The sequence below is a fragment of the Eumetopias jubatus genome, unplaced genomic scaffold (genome assembly GCF_037043125.1).
Source record: "Eumetopias jubatus isolate StellerSeaLion01/CBP00866 unplaced genomic scaffold, mEumJub1_p1.0 scaffold_13, whole genome shotgun sequence".
In the NCBI taxonomy this organism is placed as follows: Eukaryota; Metazoa; Chordata; class Mammalia; order Carnivora; family Otariidae; genus Eumetopias; species Eumetopias jubatus.
In genome coordinates, this window is record NW_028274819.1 from 18,185,428 (window position 1) to 18,205,804 (window position 20,377).

General features: G+C 52.7%; 1 protein-coding gene across 2 annotated transcripts in view; it reads right to left on the reverse strand.

Annotated features, from left to right (window-relative positions):
- The window catches only part of CD82 (CD82 molecule), a 49,769-nt gene extending 38,751 nt beyond the window's left edge, over nt 1-11,018 (reverse strand). For both annotated transcript variants that reach the window (XM_028111150.2, XM_028111151.2), the window contains exon 1: nt 10,888-11,018. The gene's annotated coding sequence lies outside the window, so the exon portion shown is untranslated. The remainder of the gene's footprint in view (nt 1-10,887) is intronic.
- Between the last annotated feature and the right edge of the window lie 9,359 nt (nt 11,019-20,377).

Here is a 20,377-nt window from a genome sequence, read left to right on the forward strand (position 1 = left end):
TTAACTAACCCAGGTAACTAGATTACCAGCTGGACGGGACCCAAGACAGCTGAGTCAGCTTGGCCAGCGCACCATGGCTGGCCCCAGGGAAGACGGTAGCCGGAGCCGGGCCTCAAAGAATGAGGAAGACTCAGGTCAGGGGACAGGGGAGGAGGGGAGGGCATTCAGACGGAGCTGCGGGGCCCGGATACCCCAGTCTGGGAGTCTGGAGAATTCTATACTGTGCAGGGGTACAGGAGGGCAGACACAATCCCCAGGGGAAGCCAGGGGCTGAGGTAGGAGGGGTAGCTGGGCCCGACCCCACCTCCCTGGGCATTTGGGGCCCACCACCAGGGGCCCCAAATGCCCAAGCAGGAGCCGGTAACAGGGACGGCCTGAACCATCTATCTTCCCTCCATAGGTTCCTGGCCCAGAGCAAGGATCCCAGTCGAGTCCTCTCATCGAGCTCCTTGCACCCAAAACCCACCGGCCCAACTAATAGCCCTGGGGTCGCCAGTGCTGAGGCCGAGAATAGAGAGAAGGCCAGAGTTCTCCTTCCTTGCTAAGGAGGCAGCTTGGGGCGAAGGGCCAGGCTCAGGATGAGGAACAAAGGCAACAGGGGGTCAAGTCCTGGCTCCAGCACCTCCTTAGCTGTAGGATCCTGGGCATGTCACCCACAGCCTGTCATTATCTGTAAAATGGGCTCAGAAATAATACCCTCGCTGCCTACTTCACAAGGTGTGTGAGGAGGCCTGTGGGAAAAAGTACGTGAGAAAATGTCCACGGCTAAAAGCTATAAAGCATAAGGTATCATTAGCAGAAATGAGAACTCCAACACCCTGAGGAGGGGAGTGACTGCCCCAAGGTCATGCACCCAGGTGGCAGCAGAGTACCATTTGACCTGGGTCTCCTGGTGGCTAGGCCAGGGCCCTCCCACAGCAAGACTCTGAATCCCAGGGCAGCCGCACCCCTCTGGCTGACCCTCTTTGATAGGCTGCAGCCCCCCAATCCCAGCTCCTTTGGTCCAGGACCCGCTGCCACTCTAGACCAGGGAGTTTGGGAATGGAAACCTGGCTCTGTGCCCTTCAGCTGTGACTTTGGGCAAGTTGCTACAGCCCTGGGACCCTCCATGTCCTCGTCCGTAAAATGGGGGCAGCTGGGTGACTGAGGCCGTGACTGCCAAGTGCCCAGGGCAGGGCCTGGCACCTTAGATGCCCGACAGATGAGGGCTCTCCCCTCTTCCCCTTGTTGTGCCTGCCAGGCGACAGCCAGGATTAGGCACACACTTCCACGGCTTGCCAGAGAAATGCCCCAAACAATAACTGGGAACATAAACGGGCTGGAGAACACTAGATCTTAGAAGAAGGTCACGTTACTGAATGGCTAGTGGGCGGGGGGTGGGGGCGGGAATAAAAAGTAGAGCAAGACCCTGGCTCAGAGACAGTGTGGGGGAAGCTGCCTTCCCAGCCCCCTCACTTGAGGTCCCCTGGGGCCAGCACAGTGTTCAGGGAAGGCACCTCTGCCCCCGCACCAGACCCGCAAGACAGAAGCCCAGAGTGTGTGATAGAGTTCAGGGGGAGGGGGGGTGTTGAGGGGGAGCAGCGAGAGGTGATAAGGCCAGCGTTCCTGTACTGGTGCTCCTGATGCTTTCAGGGCCGCCTTGGACATATTAGGTTGCCTGTCAGAGCCTCAGTTTTCCTTTCTGTAAAATGGGGATGGTGATAAGCATCTTATCCTCTTGCACATAAATATATAACAGCACACACTGGAAAAGGTGATGAGGTGGAGGCAAGGGGAAGGTGAGTTTAGGCCTCACACAAGCCTTTACCAAATGGGACAGGGTTCCTACTGTGAACAGCACCAGGAGCTGAGATTTACCACACAGCCTCCCCTATGCCATTCCATGACTCCATTGGCTCCCCAATTGTAGTTCCCAGACCAGCAGCAACAGCATATCCTAGAAACCTATAAGACATGCACATTCCCTGGCTGTACCCCAGACCAAGGGAATCAGAAACCTTAGGGGTATTATCTGTGCTTTAAACCCTCCAGGAGACTCTGCCCTATGTCAGAGTTTGAGAACCACTGCCCCCCTCCATGACCCACCTCCTACTCCAGACAAACCTCCTCCCACGGACTCATCTTCCCATTCCCCGGCTCCCAGAAGACTGTTGAGAAGGAAGGAGTCACCATGGAGAAAGGTCATTAAAAAGTAAAGAGATCTCATAATTAGTTAATAACACCACAGGCTCCTGGAAGGGAGACAGGAGGGTCAAAAGTCAGAATCTAGTTGAAGAGAAAAAGCTCCCTATATCTGTCTGACTTTCTCCTTCTGTCTTACCCGCCCCCCAACACACAGACACATACCCCAAGCACCGGCCCCCTTCCTTCTACGCGCTTGCTACCTAGCACCTAGGGACACAGTGCCCTCTCTCTCTAGTGGGGCTGGGGCTAAGTTTGGGGGTACATTCTGGTGGGTATAGGGGAAAGGGCTCTTCCCTGAGAACTGGTCCTCAGACCATGAGTTTAAAAACCACCTGACTGGAAAGCCTCTTCCAGAAATTCATTCCATGGGGAGTATAAGAATGTGAGCACAAGATACATGTCTGGACAAGGTGGTCACTCTAGCAATGTGGAAGCTAATGAAAAATTCAAAATGGCCTAAATGTGCAACAGCAGGAGAATGCCAAACTGGGTCATGGTGGCTCCACAGAGTGTGATACTACGGGGCTGAGGAAGAATATTGAATCACATGGAACAATCCTCCCTCTACAACGTTAACCCAGAGTGGCAGTACAGGAAATGGTTCACATGGTATAATCCCAGCCGTGTGTGTGCGTGCATGCGTGTGTGTGCGCGCGTGTGTGTGTGCGCGCGTGTGAACACCAAACTGTTCACAGTACTTATTTCTGAGTGGTTCTTGCCTCCTTTACATCTATCCTAACCTCTAAATGTTTCCACAAAAGAATATTTCTTCAATAATTTTAAAGTTTGTGTGCATGTGTGTGTGCGCGCGCGTGCGCGCCCATTTGGTTCAGATGGATATGACGTTTTTAAATGGTTGAGATATCCTTCCTACATCAGAACCACTGGCCTGGGGTGCCCTCTGCTACAAGGGGGACTTGGTCTCCCCCAGGGAGTGTCCACATTCCATGTGGACATCATCCCAATGAGCCTGGTCAGGACCGTTAAGTGGAAGCTAAGGGAGGATGTGTTTGCTCAAATTCTATACCATATTTTTTTTAAAGAGTCAGATCTGTGCAGAGTTGAAAGATAGTGAGTTCTCCAAGCCTCCAGCGAAGGCTAGATGCTGTCCAGTAGCCTGGGTAGGTAGAGTGACTCAATGAACTACAGAGCTACTCACAAGACCATAATCCCATTAGTGTATACACAAGCCCCTAACTTCCAGTCTAAGACGAGAACACCCAGGTCAAAGCTGGGCTCAGACAGTCCCATCGAGGGCTAAGCCCCCTGAAGCCTAAGGCTGTCCTGACTCCCAGAGCTCCAAACAGCCCTGGAAATCTCCTTCACTCCACATCAGAGACCTCTGCCCCTGAGGAGAAGGACTCTGTCATTTCTCCACAGGAGTGGCAGGAGTAGCCTTCACCTATCATTCTCTGGCTTTTCCTGAGGGTGCAGTCTGCTGAGCATTTCACCCATATCCATTACCTCATTTAATCTTCCCGCAGGCAAGCTACGGGAGAGCTACCACTATCATTCCCCAGTTCACGGATAAAGAAACCAAGGTTCTGAACGGTTGAGAAAGTTGCCCAAAGATGAGCAGATGGTGGGAGGAAGAGCTGACCCATACCTAGGTCCCCCACTTGCAGCTTGCCCCCAAGGGGTTTCTGATATGAACGGTTTGAAAAGCATGCCATCTGGCCTCCTGGCAAAAGAGGAGCCTGCTGCTCAACCCTGCCAGGAGAGGGCGTGGGCAGAGAGAAAGGGGATCAGAGGGCCTTGCGGAGAGCCTCTAAAAGTTCAGGGCAAGTAGACCGAAACACCCTCCCTGCCGCAGTTACTCCCCCGTGGTGTGGTCCTGAGAGGTCAGGGAGGTGGGTTGTCGATGTGACCTACAGTGACCCAAGGACCGGCCACCCACTCACTTACTCAGGACCTCCGACAAACCAGTCCTCCCGCACCCCCCACTGAGTGTTTATTTCCTCTACACACCAGGGCATCTCATGGGGTCCCGCTGCAACAACATTCTAATAAACCATCTCCTAAAACAGCGTGTGCGAAAGTGATTTTCCAACTGTAGTACAATTATTCATTGTTATCATTATTATTAGCAATGACAGATTAACATTTATTGAGTGCTTACGCATACCTGGCATCAAAGTGCCTTGTACTTATCCGAGGTACACATATTCCTCTCTCCACTTGTTTCCCTAAGGAGGGACCTCTACCAGGAGAACACCTCTGGTCTCGCTCCGCCCCTCCTTTACTTCCTGGACCCCAACAGAGACTTATGCGATTGGCTCGTCTCGAAGACGCACTGGGCATGCTCTGTGGGGCCCCGCCTCCCCCAGAGCCCGGCTGCCTGCATGCAGCCTTCCATCTGGGCTGTCCTCCGCTGCTGCCACCTGCTCCTGCAGGGAGGCTGGCCCCTGTCCAGCGCTGCCTGTGACCGGACAGGTAACTCTGCCAGTTTGAGGACGACGCTTAGAAAGCCCCGGATCTAAAGCCATGTTCTCCAGCCAGCCTTCTCAGTGCTGACGCTTCCAGTCGGAGCCCCATGTCTGTCATCTGTTTCCACTGGGTTCCAAATTCAGAAGAGGGGTTCTCTCTAAAACCTCAACATGTGTTAAGCTCCTTTAACCCTCACAGCACGGCCCTGAATTAGATATTATTATTATCATCCCTATTGTACACATGAGGAAATTAAGCTCGCTGGTGTCAGGGACTGTTGAAAAGCTTTCTAAACAGGCAGCGCTCAGGGTGTATCCCCCTGGATGGAAGTTGGGATGACGCTCCCAACCATATCTGACTCTTGTGTCCCAGGCTCTGAGGCCAGTGGACATGGCCACTCCCTCCACAGACACTCCCTCCGTCTTTTGACAAAAGGCTTGGCAAATTGGTACTCACTTCAAACCAACACCCACACCCTTTTGGGAAAAAAGTATGATTTATCAACAACAAAAACCAGAATGTGATCCCAAGGTCAAATAATACATTTCTGTTTAAATATGTACAGTAAGTTTCTCCATAGCTTTATTGTATAAGGGTATTCCTTCTTTCTTGAGCATAAGAATATGGAATCCCTGCAGAAGATTCAGAAAGTTGGGAAAAGTAAAAAAAATAAAGGTCTGTAATCTGATCTGTATAATCCCGTTGCTGTGTACTGAAATGTACTTATTCATCTACTTTTCAAAGGCAGGATAATAGTTTATAGTTCTGCAGCCCAAGAAAGGCTGTAACTTGCCCAAGGTCACATGGCCAGTAAAAGACAGGCTGGGGTCTCCTGATCCCCACGCTCAGGCTATTCACCAAGCTTTCCTGCTCCCCCCACCACCACAAAGGTTTAAATCCTGCTTCCTATTAATAACAACAGCACTACCAAAACCAGCTGATATATATATGTATATATATCATGTGCCAGGCACAGGCCATAAGTGCTTCATATATTTTAATTCACATCATTCTCAACAACCCTATGAGGTAAAGGTAAATACTATTATGATCTCCATTTTAGATGCTGAAACAGATGCTCAGAGGGGCTATGACACTTGCCCAAGGTCTCACCCAGCAGATAAGTAGCAAAAGCAGGAGCATCCTTAGGCAGTTTGGTTTGTGACATTGCTGATGGTTCCTTCCGAACTTGGGCCCACCCCAGCTGGACCCCAGGCAGGCTTCTGGAGCACTGACTGCTTCAAAAATAAGAAAATCAACCTAGAGGGTCACCTCCCTGGACAAAGTCACTCTGCAATTTCACAGCCGAGCCAGGATCTGAACCCAGACTGCCCAACACCCAGACTCCAGCGCTTTGTCCACTTTCCTACATTGGCTCTAGAAGCCTAAGTCCAGAAACAACAACTTCTATCCCGGATCCCCCCTCAGCACAACAAAGTCAGGTACGGGGCCCAAAGAAGAGTCAGAAGCCCCTACTGTGGGGAAAGAAGCCAGAGGGGACAGTGAGGGGCCTCCCAGAGTGACATGCCTGGTGGCCTGCAAAGAGACTGTCAGGCATGGGCCTCCCAGAGGGCACCTTCCCATTCCCCCAGCCCGTGCCCTCACAGGACGGTAGCACCTTCCACAAATAACTATGAACTGAGTCAGGGTTCACTAAGGGCCAAAGTGGCCCCTTCACCAGGCTGGGGCTAGAGGAAGTCAGGCTGTTCCCCTCTCAGGAGAGGAAAGGCCAGGCCTCACAAAGGAAGCTGAAGCCCTGACTGAAGCAGTCCCAGGCCAGCCAAACCAATCTCGCCTCCCTGGACCCAGGTTCCAGGAGCAGGATGGGCAGGCCTGAAGGGCAAGGCCCGGGCATCCAGACCCTGCTTCCCAGCTCCACCTTTGCCAAGGAGTCACCAAGGATCTGGCACCAGAGCTGGGTCCTGCTGGGCCACCCCGAGGAGAATCACTTACTTATTCATTCAACCATCATTTCCTGAGAGTCTGCTGTGTGCCAGGCCTTGTGCCAGGAGTCAAGGATACAGAGATGGACAGGGCAGTCTCTGCCTGGGAGGGTTCACAGAGACACTCCATATGCCACAAAACAACAGTGCAAGAAGAGGAAAGTACTCAGTGTAGACAAGCACAGAGGAAGGGGGAGGAAAAGGAAGGGTTTGGAGAAAAGCTGCCATCCACGTTCAGACTTCCTTAACCCTCAGAAAGCTTGGGGTCACACTGGGGAGGCACATGCCCTGGGGAAGGCACTTTTTTGTTCTAGCCTCATGTCACCCTATGAGGTTGTTCCCATTACCCAATTTATAGATTCAGAAACTGAGGCTCGGAAAGGGTCACAAAGCTAGGAAGGGGCAGAGGCAAGATTCTAGCTCCAGAGTCCAGCTTTCTGCCACCATGCTCTCCCATCTCCCTGATCTGCAGACAGGCAGAAGGTAGGTAAGGTGGCTTCAGGTGGGGTAAGCAAGGGTGAGGAGGTGGGCCCATTACTGCCCGTGTGAGAGGAGTCGCCCAGTTCACCCAATATGTGTGGGTGTGTGTGTGTGTGTGTGTGTGTGTGTGTGCACGCACGCACACGCGCACACGTGCTTTACAAACAACAGAAGGCCACAGAACTTCCTAAAAGCCAAGGAACGAAGAGGCCATTAGCACTGACAGAGAAGGGCAGCCCAGAGAGGAGAAGGAACTTATCTGAGGTCACACAGCCTGTAAACAAAGGAGTTGGAACTAATTCCAAGAACCAGAACACAGGGCCTCTTCTCTCCCCCTCAGCTGCTTCTCCATGTCAGCATTGAGTGAATCAGCTGCTGACAGGAAAAGCAACAAGTAGGGGGAACCCCAGGGGTGAGTCAGGAGCCAGCCAGCCCCCAGACACCAACTGGGCCTGTGACAGAGGCCCTGTGCCTGTGGTTGGCCTCCTCACAGGCACCATCAGGATGGGGCAAGAGGAGGAGGAAGGCAACACATGCTCACTGTGTTTACCTCTGGGCTTCCCTCCTGGCTCCTCCGATGAGGCCTAGAGGAGGGAAAGCCGGTGGGCAGGGCAGTTCCTGCTGAGATGAAACAGACCCCCCAGCCCTGGCCCCATCCTGTCCCACAGAGGGGCCCAGGCTCTTGCCTCCCTCCCACCTCTCACTGAGCCAACGCCTGACTGTTTGATGCTCTTGATTAAATCATAACCGCCCCCTCTGAGCTTCCCATGGGGTAGAAGAAGTGGTTATAACGGTTTGGAGTAAAGGGCAGGGCCAAGCCAGAACCAGGGGATGCCAGCTGGCCCCAGATGCTCCAAACCCAGAGGAATGCTCAGGGCCTGGGTCTGCTCAGCCTCGGGGCCAGACAGGGCTGTCGGGTCGTCAGGTGCAACGGGGCTGTGTCCCCAGGGTGGGGAGGAAGGAGCTTTCAGACAGTGGCTCAAAAGTCTGAAGCTTCGAGAGGGGACTGCCCCACACTGCAGAAACTTCAGAAGAGCCCACCAAAATCTACCCCCCCACACATGTGGGAAATTTGTGTCCCCACTGGCTAACCTCTCATCCCAGCCCTCCCTGGGCTGTAGCCAGGAGGCGGAGTGCCACAGGCTCACTCCCTCCCTCTCAAACCCACTGCTGACTGGTGCAAGCTCCCACCACTTGGCCAGATGACTCCCCCTTCCTGGGCAAGCACAGGGCCTCCTGGGCGGCTCCCTCCCTATCACTCCATAGCATGCATCACCCTCCCCAGCACCTCTGAGCCCCTGCTGGGCACGAGGGTGGAGGCTGGGTGGGGGAATAGGAAGAAAACCAGGGCATACATGGGGATCCTTTCCCTTCTCCCTCCGCCCCCCATGGTGCCTCTTTCTTCACCCCCAGCAGCAAACATCCCCAAAGGCCCGCAGGCCCCTCCTTCCCCATCACCACAGCCATGGAATCTTTCTCCCTTGACCACTGGGTCCCTCACCCCAGCACATCTGGAGACTGCTTTCCTCAAGTGTCCCTCTGAATACGTCACTCCCTGGCTCAGAAACCTTCAGTGGTTCTCACTTTCTACAAATCAGATCCAAACATCTCACCTTGGCATTGAAGGCCCTCCATGAGTTGATCCAACCCACCATTTCCCCCTTCACATCCCTGCAGGATCCCCATTCTTTGGCCAGACTGATCAACCGGGCAGGTTCTTAAAAAGTCCCTGAACACTCTGACCTCCTGCTTTTGCCTAGGTATTTTCCTCTGCCCAAAACTTTCATTGTAGCTAAGGAAACCTTCCCAATGCTTAAGACCCACCCCAAATTCCACCTCCTCCGTGAAAATTCCCTGTAATACTTTTTTCATTTATCTCCTACCAGAGTCACTGGTATCCCTTCCCAGACGGTAAGCAACTGAGGATGGGGGCAGTGTGTCATCCTTCGTCATGCATCATGTGGGCTGGAGGGGTGCTGGGGGAGACTTCCAGTATTTGCTTACTGAGTACTGTTTGAAATGAACATCTTCTCCTCCCCCCCCACCCCCCATGGGCCCCACCTACTGACCCAAGTTGATCCAAGCCCAATCAGGACTTGGGAGCCCAGGCAGGAAGTCTTGCTCAAGTGTTACCAACTCCAGGAAGCCCCTCACCCTCTGCCCTGGTTTCTCCAGTGTCTCACTGCTTCTAAGCACCCTCCCCTTCCAGAGGCATACACACCGTTTCCTCCCTATAAGTGCAGCCTTCAGTCAGACTCTTCCCACGCTACTTTCTAGCTGGTTCCAAATTGTAGGGCTCATCTCCCCAGGACATTCAGGGAACCGGCATACAGCACCCCCAGTCTCCTTTGGGCCCCAGCCTTGGTTGAACAGGTTAACAAGTGCCCACACTGACTCTCACCTTCACCCCAAGCCAAGTGTTCAGTGGAATAGCTGGGTTCCAGACACCAGAGCAGTACAGACTCATGAAATCTCATCTGGCCCCAAGCCCTGGGTGTGCGTTATCTGCCCCAGCAGGGGCATGGTAGGGGTGGGGGGCCCTCACTGTCAGCAACCCAAAATGAAGGCAGAGCCCAGGTCTGGCTAGGTCGCCTCTGTATCCCTGAGCTCCATCTAATATATAGTAGGTGCTCAGTAAACATTTTCGGGTTTATGTAACTGGACAACCACCAAATTCCAGCACTATTACAGAAAACGCAGCCACTCTTTGATCCAGATGACACACTCCCCAAACCTGAAATGGACAAAGTGATGCAGGTGGCAGGTGGCAATTTCTGGCCCTCACAAGGTCAGGAGGGGCTGCAACCAGCTTCCAGCCCTCTGAAAACAGGCTCATTCCCAGGCAGGAAGCCAGCCCATCACCTGCCCATCGGTGTCAGGGCAGCTGTTATATAGTGAGGGCTCACTGGGTGCCTGGCGCCTTGCTAACCACTGTATATGAATTATTCTGTTTAGTCCTCACTCCTGCCCTTGGGTTCTGCCGGGACTCCCATTCTACAGATGAGGAAACTGAAGCTTGGAGGTGAGTGGAATCCTAATCGGTTCGGTCCCCGAACCTAAGATCTTGCCCACTGAACTAGGCTGCCCAGCGACTATGACCCTGGCACAGGGCACCCACCAGCACCAGGAACAGAAACCTCCAGCCCAGTGAACTAACCCTGAGCATGCAGCAAGAGCCCTGGGCTTGACTCTGAGCCCAAAGTTTGGCGGGGTTTTCCCTTCTCTTCCCCCATAAGAACTTGTCCCGGGCCAGCTCACCTGGAAATGCCCCAGGAAGGGGACAAAAGCCCCCGCTGAGGTTGTGGTCTGAAGTCTTACTGGGATCTCAGTGTTGGGGGCAAGGGAAGACTGACATTTCCCTGCTTTAGGCTGCTTCCTCAGGGCTTGTGGGCTTAAGCCCCATCCGAGGAACTGGGGTGAACTTTCAAGTACTTCGCTTAATGCTCCGGGAGAGTTCCCTTGGCTCAGTGCCACCGGGTAGGGAGAGCTGGGCAGCCCGCTGTGAACACCTGTGGCTGAACTGCAGCCCGCTCTCACCTGCCGGCCCTCACCTTCCGGGCTTTTCGTGAGAAAGGGCAACGGGAGCACGGAGTTCACCTGGTCCAACCTCCTCCGTTTATGGAACCCGAGAAGTCCAGAGCAGGGGGAGGGGGGTCGGGCCCGGGGCCACACGGCTGGTAGATGACGCAGCCAGAGAACTGGGGGTCAGGACTCGGGGACTTCGGCTCCTTTTCACCCACCAGCTGCTTCTGTCACTTGCTCCGAGAAAGCTGCCTAAGCGGGCTCTGGAAGTGGGGGCGAAAACTAACTTTGCTACTCTTTGTCCGTTCGGCCTCCCCCCTGCCCCTCTCACCTGCTGGCTTTGCTTTCTGCTCGGCGCTGCAAGCCCGGCGTCGCCAGCTCGCGCCCGTCAGCGTCCGACTGCGCAGCCCTGGGCTCCCTCACTCGGCAGTCCTCCCGGCGGCCGTCGGGGAACGCAGCGGCTGGGCCAGGCCCCGCCCCCCTGAGGACACGCCCTGGGCACGCCCCCTGCCCTGCGGGAATGTTGCTGGCTCCCGGCCCGATCCGGCTCCGCCCACCAGGCCTCCCTAGGAGATGCCCGCCAGCCCCGCCCCCGTCCTGGGAAGGAGGGGGTGCCCCTTGCCCCGCCCCGCCCGCTGTGGCCTCCTTAATCCACCCCGCCAGCCCCGCCCCCTCGCCCCGCCTTCTCAGAGCTTTCCTCTGCGCCCCTCCTGCCACCCGACCCTGCGCGGCTGAAGTCTGGCTCCCTATCCTGGCCGGGCCCAAGCTTGAGCCCAGCTGGGGGGGTGGGGGAAGCCCCACTAACTGCTCTGCCTAACGGCCCCGCCCCTTCTGGGTCTTCCTCGTCCGTCCCAGCCTCCCCCCAGACCCTCCCGCCACCCCACCGGGGTCAAAGTTCTCCTCCCGGCCTAGGCTAGCCCCCTCGGGCGAACCCCCGCCCCAGGCTCGCCCTTCCCCGCCTCAGTGCCTCCCTAATCCTGTTCTGCCATGCCAACCCCAACCCGGGGCGGGCCGGCCTCGGCCCCCAAGCTGGCATTCCAGGGCGGGTGTATCCGGGTGCGACCGGGGGACGGCGTGGGAGCGGTTTGCGTTCCAAGTCGGGGCCTTTATCAGCAGGCGGCCTGGGCCCAGGCACTTTTTGAAAATACAACCACCACTGACTGGACCCTCGCCAGGGCCCGGGCTCTCTGCCAAGCCATGTTAACAGGACTGGCCCTTAAATTCGCACAGCTCTATGCGATGGTCCTCTCGTTGCGCCCATTTTACCGGTGAATGGCCTGAGGCTCAGAGAAGGGAAGTCGTGGCCTCAGTCTCACGCTGGAGGGGAGCAGGATCCGGCCCCAAGCCCTGAATCACAAGCTTGATGCTGCCCCAGCTTGCCTGGACTGGCTCCCGAAAAGTGGCCCAGGCCAGCCAGCTGTTGGGGCTGTGCTCAGCAGGCTGCCTGGGGTGAGGGAGGAGGCGTGGGCGGATGAGGCAGGTAGCAGGAGGGTCTGCTGGCCTGAGCCCCAGAAGCTGGTTTCCTCCCTTAAGAAGTGACTCAGAATTAAGATGGCCTGCAAAGATCTGCAGAAGGCTGTAGTGCCCAGACCTGCATCCCAGCCCTCTGCACTCCCAGACCCCAGGGACCAGCCCCAGGCAGGTTTCCTCTTATGACCAGGACCATTCACCTTGCAGCTGACAAAGCTCTTTAACTCCTATTATCTCATTAGTATCTCACAAGGAGGCCATTGTGGGGAGGGTATGATTATGCCCATTGTGCCTGGGTGGAGTAGGGTGGGGAGCTGGATCCCAGCCCAGCACGGTGGTTCCCAAAGCATGGTCCTTGGACCTACAGCAGCCTCAGCAGCGTCTGGGAACTTGTTAGGAATGTGTGTTTTGGAGCCCCATCCCAGACCCACTGAATGAGAAACTCTGGGGTAGAAGCCTAGCAATTTTGTTTTAACAAGGTCTCTAAGTGATTCTGAATCACAAGCAAGATTGAGAACCACTGTTGGGCACAATGGTGAAGAAAGTAGGGTGGTCTGAGAATCACAAAGACCAGGTAGCATCCTAGGAGCCTTGTGACCCAAGGCAAGGCAAGGTACTGAACTTCTCTGGGAGAAACCTGTACAAGGGGAATAATAACACCACCAATCTTGAGGGTGGCTGTTGAGGATTAAGTGTGGTAGTGTTCATGAAATGTCGGCCCACTCTTACGCACTGTGCATGCTCAATAAATGTTCTCTTTCCAGTAAAAAGTCTCCTTTATAGAATCTCCACGCCAAGTCGGGAGACTGGGGCTGGGGGATCTTTAAGCCCAGCAGGGTCCACTCTGTCGTCCTTCCCACAGAGGGACGCCATCTTTCCTGCAAGTGGCCAGCAGCTTAACAAGCTCCCAGATGATGTTGACGCTGCTGGTCCAGTGGCCACTTTCAGAACCACTGTGCTATTCCATCCTGGACTGGCTTCCTAGCCAACCCAAGCAAAATGGACATAAAATACCCTCCTCTTCTACCCTATTCCATGCCGCTCCCCTCAAGCTGGGGGTGTGTGATGGTGATTGGCGGTTGGCAAAACAGCTGGATCACATCAGTCTCTCCCTCCCCTCCAGGCAGACTTTCAATCACATGGGTCCCATCTGCTACCCCTTCTGGTCTGTCACTCCAGATTAGAGATATTGGCAGCTGTGGCAACATGGAGGGGCCATCTGCAGGCAGATTTTAGAATCTCTGCCATATTCCCCTACAACCCCCTACAGCCCCATCAAAGAGGGTCTTTCTAGAGGAGCTCCGAGTCTATTGGTCCTATTCCACAGAACTACCCTAACATGTTAATATGAAAATTGAGGCCCACATAGCTTACATCTAAACATTCAACAGACCGTAAAATAAAATGTTTATTCTCCTACCTTGAGAAATATTCTTTATCGTGACCAAGAGGGTCATGTTCAGATTGAGAATTCTTGGACTCTTTAGAATTCTCTGTGGGAACATGGAAGTGTGGGGTGGGTTAACCCTGACCCCTCAGCCAATCCACTCAGATTCTCTTCCCAGCCCCATGTCTGTCCTGTGCGTACAAGTGACCTAGGACTCAGGCACATAAACACCCCAGCCCTTGTGCCCAAACTCTGTCCACACTTCTTACCTACAGCTGCCGCTCACTCACCCCTCTACGAGTGCACCTGTACTCTCAGAAGGATGGACCTGCTTATGTGGACCATTTAGGCAGAGATTTCTAGGATTTGGGATATCTGAAGCATGACTGCAGAAGGCAGTAGGGTGTAGGTTCTGAGCTGACACAGGTGGCCCTCTTGCCTGGGTCTATGAGTGGCCCCGCTGTTTGTCTCTGTCTCCCCAACACCTAGCACATTGCCTGCTACCTATTGGAAGCTTAAGTCATTGAGGAGAGGTGTGTCTGAAGTATTTACTAAAATGTCACGTTGGCTTGGCTCCCCCCAGTGTTTCCTCTCTTTCAGCCAGGGTCAGGCTTTATCATGATTTACCCTGGGCATTTTGCCGGGCAGCCTCTAGTGAGAGACAACTTCCTTCTTTTGGGAACCTCTTCGGGCCATTCCAGAAGTGAAGCCAGGGGTTTGGGAGGTGGGAAAAGGAGCAAGAAGAACTACTCTAGAAAGACCTGAGAAGAAGATATCAAGTGGACAGCTTGGAAGTAGGGAAGATGGTAGTATGGCAAGACCTTTAAAAGGCTTGGGGCATCTGGGTGGCTCAGTCAGTCAAGTGTCCAATTCTTGGTTTTGGCTCAGGTCATGATCTTGAGGTCATGGCATTGAGCCCCATGTCAGGCTCCACGCTGAGCATGGAGCCTGTTTGAGATTCTCTCTCTCCCCCTCCCTCTGCCCTCACTCTCTCCCCTGCTTGTGCTCTTTCTCTTAAATAAAGGGGGGGCATGGTATGGCTATGGGGTTCCCAGCCTCTCAGATGATTCTCCCACCCCAAAGGGGGCACAGGAGCTGCAGAGCAGGAGACCTGAAGGTCCTTGTGGTCAAGAACATAGGTGACAGAGTCTTGTTGGTACCTAGGTACCCAGGCCTAGGTAAGGCCCTAGGACTTTGACATAACTCTGGGAGGAGGAAAGGAAGGAGAGTGGTGTATCTGTTTCCTATTGCTATGTCACAAACCACCCAATCATTTATGTAGCTCATAAATCTGCAATTTGGGGTGGGTTCATCGGGGGAGGCTTATCTCTGTTCTATGCAATATCAGCTGGTTCAGCTGGAGGTGGAGGATCCTTCACAAGATGGCGCACTCACATGGCTAGCAAGTCGGTGCTAGATGCTAGCTGGGAACTCAGCTAGAGCTGTGGAGCAAGACCTCAGTTCCTCTCCATGAGGCCTCTCTGCAGGCTGCTGGGGCTTTCTCACTGCAAGACAGCTGGGTTTCAAGAGCAAACAGAGAACAAGATAGAAGCACATGGCATTTTATGACCCAGCATCTGAAGCCATGTAGCATCACTTCCTTTGTATTCTATTAGTGCAGGCAATCACAAAGGCCCACCTCATTCAACGGGAGGAGACATAGTCTCCCTCTCTTGATGAGGGGGTGGCAAAGTTCTCGAAAAGATTGCAGAAGAGAAGATATTGTCACAGCCATCTTTGGAAAATACAATCTGCACCAAGTAAGTCCTCAGAATAAGTGGAGAATTTCCTCTGCTTGGGACTGAGTGTCTGAATTAAGCTGAGTTAAAGAGAAAGGTGTATGATGTTTCTTGCATAAGCACTTGTGCACAGATGAATAAGAAGTCCAGGGGACAATGAGTCTTGTATGCTTGGGTTATTTAGGAGCTTCCTTCTTCAGAGAGTCCTCAGAATAGAGTTAAGACCACTCTCCTCACCTTCTATAATGTCTCTTTAAAGCTGTACATTTAAATACCACTCATTTGATCCTCTTAACAATGACTTCTATGAGCTACAGATGATCTCTTAGGATGCCCATTTCCAAGATGTGGAAATAGAGACCCTGAGAAGGTAAGTAACTTGCCCAAGGTCATACAACTAGTCAGTGATGGAGGAAAGAGAAATGACAGTTTGTCACCAACCCAGTTTGCTGTTACAGAAACTGAGCCCCAGAGAAGCTACAGAGAAGCCCAAGTTGGGCAGAACCCAGATACCCAGATTCTGAGCACCCAACATTGAGCCACGCAGGCTATCCCTAAAGGCTTACAATGGGTTAAAAAGCTCGGAGGGACCCTGCTTCCTGCCTGAGAAGCAGAAAGGATGCTGGTCCCTGGAACGCTGGAATGCTGGGCTATAGCCCTTGCTTGGCATAAGCTTGCTCCAATCTCTGTCCTCAGAAGTGGTTAGTAGCAATTTCTCAAACCTGAGCACATTTGAATGTGCTCAGCAGGGCCGCGGACTTTTACTAGCTTCTCCAAAGGACTCCGTGAGGATCTGAACTCTAAGCCCCTTATAGCTGGTTTGTAGCTGGGGGAGGGCCCAATTTCCCATGGGAGAGACTGACCCACGGATTGCTTCCTGGCTCAGTCATTTCTCAAAAGGCATTTAGACCCCTGTTCTGATCTGCGCCCCGCCCCCAAACCCCTGCCACACTCAGGGTCTGAGGGTTAATGCCACCCAGCCCTGGTCTCAGGAGCTTTTGGCACAGTGGGGAAACTGATGCATCAACAGGGGTGCACTGCGGGCTTACAACGCAGATTGCAAGGGGACAACAGTAACAGCAACCTTTATTTTTCGGGTAAGCTGTTACCGTGTGCCAGACATTTAAAAAATGACTTCGAATATATTTAACTAATTTGATGACTAGCATTTGTGAAGCATGTCACATATTATAAAGCTTTTTTCCCTTTTTTAACTGTTTGAAATGATTCAGTGATGTCTCCCCATCCACAATTCCCCGGACACCAGGTTTTTTGAGCATCAGCTCAACCCTGCGGCAGGGGTTGGAGCACCCCAAACAGTCCAGGGCCAACGTCCCAACATATGTTAGTTTATTTATTTATTATTGAGACATATGTACGATTTTGCTAGCCATTTTGTATAGTTTGAACCATATACAGAAACAAAATTTAAACATATGAGACAAAAATCATTTAAAATATGAAATACATACAAAAATAAAATAAATTATATTATATAATTATAATTATAAAGAATTATAAGCCTCTCATTATCTTTTCCTTGAAAGCCAGTAGCTCACACTGGAGTCCAGCTACCCATGGCCTCCTTGCCCACTCATGCCCAGGTAAGAGTTGTTGGAGCAGAAAACAGAGCATGTTCCTCGGGGCAACACTTCTTCAGTGTCTCCAGATACTTACAAGTCCCTAAGGTTAGACAGAGAGATGTTGCAGAACAGGGATGGGAACTGCCATTTTACACCTGCCGATGGGTGGAGCTGCACAAACCCCGTGTGAGATCCCTCTCTGAATCAGGCTGAGGTCAAAGAGAACACTCCTGAGGCCCAAGAAGCCAGTGGCGTAGACATACTCCCCATTGTACAGTTGAGAATACCAAGGCTCAGAGAGATGAAAGAGCTTTGAATTTGTCACCAACATTTCAAAATTGGGAAATTTCATGTAACATTTATATTGATGACTTCTGTTGAAAAATTGGAAAGTCCAAACACCCTGATATACCTTCTCACAGGGCGACGACTGGCTGGGCCTGAGTGTGGCTGCCCCCTTCACGTATAATATACACCCTGGAGCTGACCGCAGTCCCCACCACTCCCTGTTGCCCAGCCAACCTGCTTCTCTTGTTTCTGTAAGCTGCTCTCTGCAGGCAGCTGGTTAGCAACCCCGGGCTCGACAGAGACTGGTTGAACTGGTGTTCACACTGAGAGCTTTCTGAGTAGTGGCAGCACCACAGAGACCTTTGAGGAAGTCCAGGACACCCCATTCTGTTTTCCCCTTCTCTCCACCCGCCTCCCGATGAAAGCTGCAGGATTATTACAGCCCCCCCGCCCAACCCCGCCCGGTGAGGGATGGTGTAGGTCCAGTCCCTGCTCTGCAGACTTCCTAGCCCTGAGATCCGAGGCACGCCCCTCCACCTCTCCTGGTCTGTTTCCTCCCCTGTAAGGTGCACACACAGCATTAGCTACCTTAGCGCTGTAACATGGGCTTGCCAGTTGTCTTCAAGTCATTTCTGTCACCAACAGAAGCGGAGAGAGAAAAAACAAACAAGACGTCGCCACACCCTTCCCTCCAAAATGAGCATGTATTGCCCCCTGGTGTCCACACTGCTCAGTGCAGCCAACCCAGAGAAGTGGGAGACAGACTGGGTGTGTGTGTGTGGGGGGGTGTCCCCACCTGCTCCCCACCTGCTCCTGGGCTCAGTTCAGTCAGGCCCCCAGGAGCAGAGTGGGGCCCTGGTATGAGGGCCAGGCGAGGGTAGACATGAAATTAGGTCTCCCCAGCAGATCCCAGCAGCGGACTCTCCACCCGTCCCACTAAAGGAAAGGTGTGGGATTTAGGAGCGCATGCTCACTGGCTTACAATGAGCCTGGTGTATGGAGGCCTCGAGGACCTGGTGACTGGTTTAACAATGGTGACAAAATAATATTAAGTATAGTAGGCACTGTAAGCACAAGAAGTGGAATCTAGTTGTTGATGTAGAAAACTTTACTAAAAGTCGCTTGCCAAGCCCCCTAATTGTTGAGGGGGGGCTGTTGGCTGGGGAGTCAGGCTCAAACCCCACTGCAGAACCAGCCTAATAAGACAACTGTCACTGTCACCATGCTCTATCCGATGCCCCCCAGGCTCTAGGAAGTCAACTTCACAGCCCCTGGGAGATGCCCCGCCAGGTTACCCCAGTCACACCAGCAAAGCAGGGGGGCCCCTGGCAGAGTCCGTTCCCTCTGAAACTGAGCCTTGCAGGGGGGCGTCTGGTTGGGGAGCTGGCTGCACCAAGGCTCGGTGGGGGGAGAGTTCCGATGCCCAGTTTGGGAGGTAGAACTTGTCGAGTGGGCATTTCCTCAAATGTAGGAAGACTATTCAAAAAACAAAGGGCAGCTGTGAGAGTAACAGGCGGCTCTGCCTGATGGAAGGTACAGTGTGGTCCGGACGCTGGGTGTAGCCTCATCTTGTCCACACTCTGCCCCTCTGAGGTGAGAACATTAGCACCTCCATTTCGTGGTGGAGAAAGCTAAGGTTCAGTGAGTTTAAATTAATTTGAAAAAGATCCCACAGTTGGTAAGTGGCAAACCTGGGGGCAAGCCAGGGACTGACTGCCGATCTCCAAAACTTAATAAATATGCTATATTGCCTCCCTTTATTAAAATGCCTTCTTTTTCAGGACCCATGTCCCATTTACCGAGAATGAACCAGGGAGTCTAGAATGAGAGCCTAGAAGGGACTTCAAAGGTCATCTACCCTAAACACTTCTCTAGCACCACCCCCCTTAGCCCTGTATCAGTCAGCTTTTGCGAGGTTATGCTATAGTAACAAAGAACCCCGCACATCTCATTGACTTAGAACAGCAAAGATCTGTTTCTCCCGAATGTGAATGACTGCTGAAGGTTTCTGTGGGTCAGGTGGCCCCTGCTCCTTGTGTCTTTGTCATTCCTAGGTTCAAGATGAAAAATCAGCCCCTATTTGGGATAGGCTGTTCTCATGGCCATGCCCCAGGCTGGCTCCTATAACTTCTGCTCGTATGTAGCATGTGTCCCATCTGCCCACATTCCACTGGTCAAAGCAAGTCACACAGCAGAACTCCACATCAGCTCTGGCAGGTGAGCCCAAAACTGACCACACTTTAGCCACTGCAATGCTGGAAATAGAGAAAGAATCTGATTCGGTGTTTTCCGGAACGAGCTTTATGGTGATGATTACCTTTATGTCTTTGTGGATGTGCCTGGAGTCCACTACGGTGGTTCAGTGGGGAGGGGCTTCGGGCCCACTACCCCCTTCCTCTGGCGGCCCTGCTCTCCACTGTTTTGTAGGTATCAGAATGAGATTTCTTCTGAAGAGAGGGCAACACACACACACACACACACACACACACACACACACACACACACACGTGTGTGTGCACCCTGACTTGAAAAAATGTTTACCCCAAATTTATTCTCTGACTAATGAGCAAACAGCCTGCTCTAACGAGTCTGTAGGACCGTGGCATAAGGATGTTTATGCTGTGAGTGGATCCAGTGAGAAGACTCATGTGAGTCCCCATTGCATCTCTGCGGTTCTTGCCGGGGATCCATAGCCAGTGTCTACACTGTCTAGGGGCCATAAGCCACCATGATCATTGTCCCTGCATTATTGTTTTTAAAGATTTATTTATTATTTATTTTGAGAGAGTGAGAATGAGAGAGAGAGCGAGTACACGAGCCAGGTGAGGGTCAGAGGGAGAAGAAGACTCCCTGCTGAGCAGGGATCCCGATGCGGGACTCGATCCTGGGACTCCAGGATCATGACCTGAGCCGAAGGCAGTCGCTTAACCAACTGAGCCACCCAGGTGCCCTGTCCCTGCATTATTAAGTATAAATGTCTTCTTTGAGGGATGAAAAGCCTGTGAAGAGAGAAGGTGAGCCAAGAGACCTAGAAAATCTAATCTACTAATAGAAAAACCTGGTAATGAAGGAAACAAAAGGATGAAGCCATTCCTTTGGCCACACACTTGCCTCCATCTACTGCATCTACATTTTTTCATATATAAGAAAATAAAAGATGATTATAAAAAGTGTAGTTGGTTCTGGAATGCATTACCACATTTCTTGAGTATGACATGGTGTTTTGGAAAAACCTTGAGAAATCGGTTAAGTGGTGAACACACAACCTTCATCCTCCGAGGAGCCCCTGGGCATCAGGTCAGCATTGCGCATGCCTTGTGGACAAACAGACTGACTAATGGATCCATTAGAGGC